The sequence below is a fragment of the Neopelma chrysocephalum genome, unplaced genomic scaffold (genome assembly GCF_003984885.1).
Source record: "Neopelma chrysocephalum unplaced genomic scaffold, ASM398488v2 Primary Assembly neopelma1_76, whole genome shotgun sequence".
Classification (NCBI taxonomy): Eukaryota; Metazoa; Chordata; class Aves; order Passeriformes; family Pipridae; genus Neopelma; species Neopelma chrysocephalum.
This window is the reverse complement of record NW_020897737.1, coordinates 11372058-11378349: the sequence shown is the minus strand read 5'-3', so window position 1 is coordinate 11378349 and position 6292 is coordinate 11372058. Positions and strand designations below refer to the sequence as shown.

The following is a 6292-nucleotide window of genomic DNA, read 5'->3' as shown; positions in this document are numbered from 1 at the left end:
CCCGCCCCCCGCGCGCCGCGCTGCGCGCGCGCTGACCTCAGCGCGCACGCGACCGCCCCCACCCGGTCCCCCCTCACTCCGCCCGCCAGCTCGGCGCTCTCGCGAGACCTCCGCGCAGTCCAGCGCACAGTGAAAGGGGTGCTCCTGGAGCTGTCGCGAGACTTCGGGGCGCCGGGGCCCGCGCGGCGCCTCCCGGAGATACCGCGAGGATTCCTCTTCACTCGGCTCCCTCCAGGGTGGTGGAGAGAGCGGCCGCGAGTTCTCGCGAGATCACGACCCCCTCCCCTTTCGCTCCTCCGCGCTGTCCTTTTGTTCGCCGCTCTCGCGAGAGCCCCCCCCGCGCGCGCGCGCGCGGCCCGGACGGCTCTAGAAGGAAGCGGGCCCCGAGTCACGTGGGTAGGCGCCGCCGCCATCTTGTCGCTCCCCTCCCCCGGGCAGTGGCGCAGCGCGTAATGGCGGTGCTGGGGGGAGGGTTGGGGTGAGGGGAGGAGGGGTCGCTGCCCCCCGAAACACACCGGGCTCCGCTACCTGCCCTCAGCGCGGGTGCGGACACTATAACCTGTGCGTCTGCACAGCTCAAACAGTCCCCTGTGCCCGGAGCCCCGGGGCACATTATTGCGAGCCGCTCTCCCCGACACGTTGCTGGTGGTGGTCGACACGGGTAATTGCACACATCCGGCATCTTTTTCCCCCTACAACCTTTTAGTCGTCAAATCAAAGGAGATGCCAAAGGTTCCCCCCCGCAGTCGCATTTTCCCTGTGGTGACAGTTTCACCTTCCCATTACATCCCCAAAATGCCCCACCTTGGACTCATTAAGATTCTTAGCCTGTAAACATCAGTCAAATAATAAGCATTAAAATACCTGTCTTTAAAAAGAAAAGTATATAAGTAACCCCCTTCCCTTCCATCAGAGCCTGCTGACACAGAAAACACTGGAGCCACTTCCTGGAATTTGGGTCAGTAAAAGTCCTGACAAACATGCTCTGGGGGTCAGGACACACTGACGTATCCAAGGAAAAGGACGTGGGTTTGGTTGGCCTTGATCCACACACAGCAGTTATTCCTCCATTTCCCCCCTCCAACAAGAGAGCATAGGAAAGATTTATACTCCAGGATGGCTGGATTCACCGTCAGATTCAAAAGAAAGACAAAACTTTTCCACAGTACTCACACATAAAGCTAATCTCTGCTTAGGTTTTCCTACCCTTAAAGTTGGAGCGCTAAAACCAAAGTCCTCCCATTCCAGAAATTAAGCCCTGCAAGGTTTAAACATCCACAAACAAATCCTTAAATGAGCAAAACACCTTCTCACAGACAAACCTGTCAGTTCTGTACAGGACAGGGTCTGGCCTTAAACAAAACATTTCCCAGTTCTCTGCTTCACTCTTCCACAATGCTCCTTCAGCCAGCTACAGCTCCAGAGTTAAAGATTTATATTTTTATTTCTTTCCCATGTGCGCCTATTTATATAATTTAAAACCTTGCAGGTGTCTTCACTGAGGGTGCCTGACAGTTAAAAGGAAAAAAGAAAAAGTTTCTGTTTTCTTTTAAAAAGCTGTTACTGGATGGAGGCCCAAGTTTTGTGGGGTTTTTTTGAAAGCAAGTTTCAAATAAATCTTTTAATTCCTTTTCTTCTTACTGCTTTGGAGACAATTCTAATTTCTGAACAATTCTGCAATGTTTACACCCCTGCAGTGTCTTCAGTGCTTTTATAAACAAGGGCATTGTTTGAGATAATTCATATGCACTAGAAAATGACATTAATTAATTCTTTGCTGTGCAAGTTTTATAAGTATCATAGCAATTTAAACCCTGATCCTGCAGTCAGGAAAGTCAGTTCTTAGGGAAATCAGTTTTCCCTCTGTTATTAAGTTGCCATCTGCACTAGGCAGGACCTTCTCAGTTTCACTTTTATTCTTCCACAGCTGAGTCAGACACAATTCCCTGGAGGAAGCTGAGCAGCTCCTGAGTACCTGAGTCAAGCATTAAACCAACACCAGAGTCCTCACAAACCCTCCTTACTGTTAAACTCAGCAAGTTTTTACTGATGGGCTCGACCAAAACTGCTTTAAACCTGACACTGCCAGGTGCTTGGACACTCAAATCCTAGCAGGATTCCCAAATTTGCTGTTCCTTCACCTGCAGAGCCTCCTCTGGTAGTCGTTCTGAAAGGCTACACTGTTAACCCCCAAATAGCCAGGAATACAACTTTCTGGGTGTAGAGGAGGTTGCATTAGGAAAACAGTGTCACCAGCTGCCACTAAACCCTTGTGGGCTGTGAAGTCAATGCTGTTTATGAAGTTGTATCTGCCTTTTAGAATATTTTTATCCAACACTGATAGACACTGACCTTGTGTACATGAGCTTCCTTATCTGTTTTGAAGCTATCAACAGGTCACATGGTACTAACCATCTTAACAAGCAGATTTCTCATCTTACAGAACTAAGGCCTCACTTCTAAGGAAAAGAGATATTTTACTAATCATAAAGCAACTCAGGCCCTGAAATCCAGAGAGTGATACAAAATAAATCCTGCCGTGAATGTAATTCTCAGGTTGCAGTACTGAGAATTTGTTTCTTGGTCTACAGAGCTGCTTATGAGTATGATACAATATTTGTGTGAGTCTTTCATATTGTAAGCAGGGCAATAAAAATATAACTTCAATGTTGTCCAGCCACAGGTTAGCAGAGGGACTTGGAAAGAGTCTTTAGTCAACAGTATATATCTCTCAGTAATATCAGAAATCTGTCTTTAACAGCATAATTTTTACATGCTCCATATGATCAGTTCCCAAACTTCTGTGGACAGTTTTAGGAGTCAAAAGGCACAATTTTACTGATTTGGAGGAATAACATGAAAAGAAGAAGCACATGCAACCATTGATGGTACTGCTGGTGAAGCCTTCACTAAAAAGTCTGCATTTCCCTACAGCAGTGGCTACAAAACTCTTTGGACTCTTTGAGTAAGTTTTAAAGTAATCTACGTAAAAAATTATGCAGCAGAATAAAATGGAAAAGCATTGTTAAAGCTGGTACCTTTCCTCTAACTTCAAAACAAAACTAGGTTTGTTGCATTGGACAGCTTTGCCAGGTTCCTCACATTTGGGAAGCTGTCTCTGTTCAGACATTTCTGTCGGCAGCAGGACTGGTGTAGGCAGTTCCCAGCACTTGCCATTTGTTCCTGTCCCCCAGGTGTCCCCTCTTTTGTCCCAGTACAGCTGTTAGTGATGCCAGTCCGTGCAGTCAATGAAGGAACTGATCTGCATTTAAAATAACTCTGTTTGTAGGTGTAGAAAACAACCCTGCCTACATCAACTCTCTGCCCTGGTAAATGTGTGTGGGATATTGGGTTGTGGTCAATCAATTTTGTCAATTTAGTGAATGTTTCCTACCATACATGTGCCCTAACTCAGTGTTAGCCAAGGATTTCTCGCACTGGCATTGCCAGCTGATGTAGTCCCATGTCACTCTGCATGCCCAGCTCATTTTAGACTCAAATAAACTGGTGTGGAGAGGGTGTTATTTTTCGACTGGATCAGTCTGGCAGGGAGGCATCACAAGTGCCTCTGCCAGTCCAACATGAGAGGGGTAACCAGCCCCAGGCAGGGAGAACAGGAGCCTGGAGCTGTTGATGAAGGAGCCTGTGGAGCCACAGCCTCCTTCTCTGGGTAGGCAGGGGCAGAACAGGATGCACATCCTGTGCACCCACATTTTCTTGGGAAAGGAGTGCACTGGGTGCTAATTACACAAGCCATGGAACTCAGGGGGGAATCTCAGGAAAATCTGGGCAGAATTTTCTGTTGCCTGTAGAATTACATTGGGTATTTTAGCCAAAATGTGCACAGGGTTTTTTTATTTGTTTTTGTCCTTCTGACTCTGTTTTGATACAAAATCTAAGTAATAAAGGAAGTTACTACTAATAAAAACATTATTATGAAACTGTGCCTGGACAGCATTGATAGAATATTTACAAAATTTTCCACTGTGCTGCAACACTTTTTTCTGTCATTGCCTTTGCAGAGTATACATCTATCCTAAGTCTCAGAGAGGACATAATGCCTTTAACTCACCTGAAGAATTAAAAGGCAATCTGATTAAGAGCTACTCTGTTCTTTGGCTAGTGTATTGCCACCCAAGCATTGCTGGCTCTCCTTCCCTTTTCTCTCCACACTCACAGACTGGTAGATAGAATGTACACAATTGATTGGAGAGGGCTTGATGAAGAGCAGATTCGTGATGAATCTCTGAAAAGATGCCTGGAGCGTGTTCTAAAGCTTCAAAGACATTCACATCTTGTCCTGAAAAACCACTAAAGACTGTTTACAGACAGCAGAGACTGTGAGAAAGGAGAGGCAGAAAGTTTTATAAGCTATGACTCTAGAACAGGGACACACAGAGAGAATTTGCCATTTCAAACATAGAATAGTCCTTATCTGAAGCAGCTTCTCTTTCTCTCTTTTTTTTAAATGAAGTCCTATTTTTATTTTCTGTAATGGTTTAGTGACAAGATCAAGTAGTCACAGGTTTCTGTGGGAACTGAGGAAGCACAAGCATAGTCTTGTCCTTATTTCTTCTTGTTACATGACAGAGGAAGAATGAGTCCATGACTTTCACACAGGACATACTTCTTGAGCTGGAGTCAGGGCACAGGACTGCCACCCAAGGCTATCACTGAAATGGCAGCAGAATAGAGGCAAAGGAATGGGAGACAAGATAAAAGATGGTCCCCTTTTGAGGCAAGAGTGAGCAGAACAGCAAAGATACATCCATGCTGCTTGCTGTGAGCCTGCTGTGTTACGTGCTTGGCACAAAAAAAGGACTGGCCTGCCTGCCTGCTGGGGCTGCCTTGCTTGCCTGGGTCCAGAGGAGTGTAGAACTGCAGCAGGGGAGGAGAGGCTTCCTCCCCCTCCCTCCTCCCTGAGCCCCCAAGAAGTCACTCCTCCAGAGCCTGATGGGATATCCAGACCCTCACTCCCAGCCTCCACCCCATGTCCCAGCTAAATATCCCTGCTTTGCCAACAAGTCCCTCTGTCTGCTGTGCACCTCTCTTGGCTGTGGAGGATTTTACCTGGCCATATGTGAGAGATGGAGCAGATGCATCCCGGGTTTTCAAGGAAAGGCCTTGCCAGCTCTCTCCCCTCCTGTGTGCAGGGGTTTGACTTCTGCTGCCAGGTGTGAGCACCTGGCAAGCTTTGACCTTTGCAGATGGTGGTTGTGCAACATGGTGCAGCTGCCAGGAGTGCTCAGGTTAAATGGATGGCCTCAGCTATCTGGGGAATGCCGAGCGTTGCTCCTTAAGTGAGAGAGAGATTTCCAAGTATTAAATATTGTTACTGAGAGGCAGCACTAACTGAATGCTCCAGCTTGTGCACTGTCAGAACCATGCTGGACTTTTTCTGTGGCTCAGAGTTGTAGAGGGTGGAAGGGAGGGTATTTTTTGACTAAAATGACAAGGATGGTTGTCCCGACTGGAAGAATGAATGGAAAGAATATGGCAGTTCTATGAACATTGAAAATTTCTGAGTTGGGCTTTATTTTTCACATCCCTAGATTCCTTGCTAGCTTGGATTTTAAAAACCGTAATCACTTTTATCTCTCTGCATTTGGATCTCTCCATTGTCCCCACTGGACTCCAAATTACCTTGTCTCCTTCTCTCACTCCCCAAGTTTATGCACTGCTTTGTCTTCACAAATGCTGTTTTCCATGTTCCAATTAGATTGAGGGCTTGCCTGCACAGGAAAGTTGCACTACTATTAATTTGCAGTTTGCTCTAAAGAAATTATGTTGAACCTGGGCAGAAGGCCATGTGGACTCCCTGGTATTCCTTTGCAGGAATACAAATGGCTTATTTCAGGTTAGATCAGGTCAATTAGGAACAGGAAGAACTTGCAAAGCAATAAATTTCCCTACACCAGAACAAAGAGAGTCCAGCAGCTTCTTCTGCCCATTGTGTCCTCCAAATTAGAGTGAAAAGCTGAGGGCATGGTCTTGGCCTCAGCAGGAGCCTCGGTCCACTGGGCAGAGGTAGCTGGTCCCACCAAAGCAGCAGCCTCTGCTGTCACTGTGTTCTGACACGGGCTGTGAAGCAGATGGTGCCCACTGCAGCCTTTTTCCTACCAGGGCATCCCAGTCCACAGCACTCACAGGGCAGGAGAGGGGCCTGGCTCCCACTCTGTTCCTACAGGTATTAAAAATTGAGTCCTTTGCCAAGAAAATTGTAGTATGACGATGTTCAGTAGGAAAAAGTCATGAGTACCCATCTACTGCCCCTCTTTGAATGAATGCCTGG

At 46.9% G+C, this 6292-nt stretch overlaps 1 long non-coding RNA gene across 7 annotated transcripts; it reads left to right on the top strand.

Annotated features, from left to right (window-relative positions):
• Positions 1 to 235: 235 nt before the first annotated feature.
• LOC113970299 lies at positions 236 to 4737 on the top strand. Of its 7 annotated transcripts, none has more exons than XR_003535111.1 (4): positions 236 to 392; positions 916 to 958; positions 2762 to 2965; positions 4591 to 4737. It is a non-coding gene; the product is annotated as an uncharacterized LOC113970299 (long non-coding RNA). The 7 variants fall into 7 exon arrangements; XR_003535108.1 differs by having other exon boundaries at positions 236 to 396; XR_003535106.1 differs by having other exon boundaries at positions 236 to 396; positions 1928 to 2965.
• The last annotated feature ends 1555 nt before the right edge of the window (positions 4738 to 6292 follow it).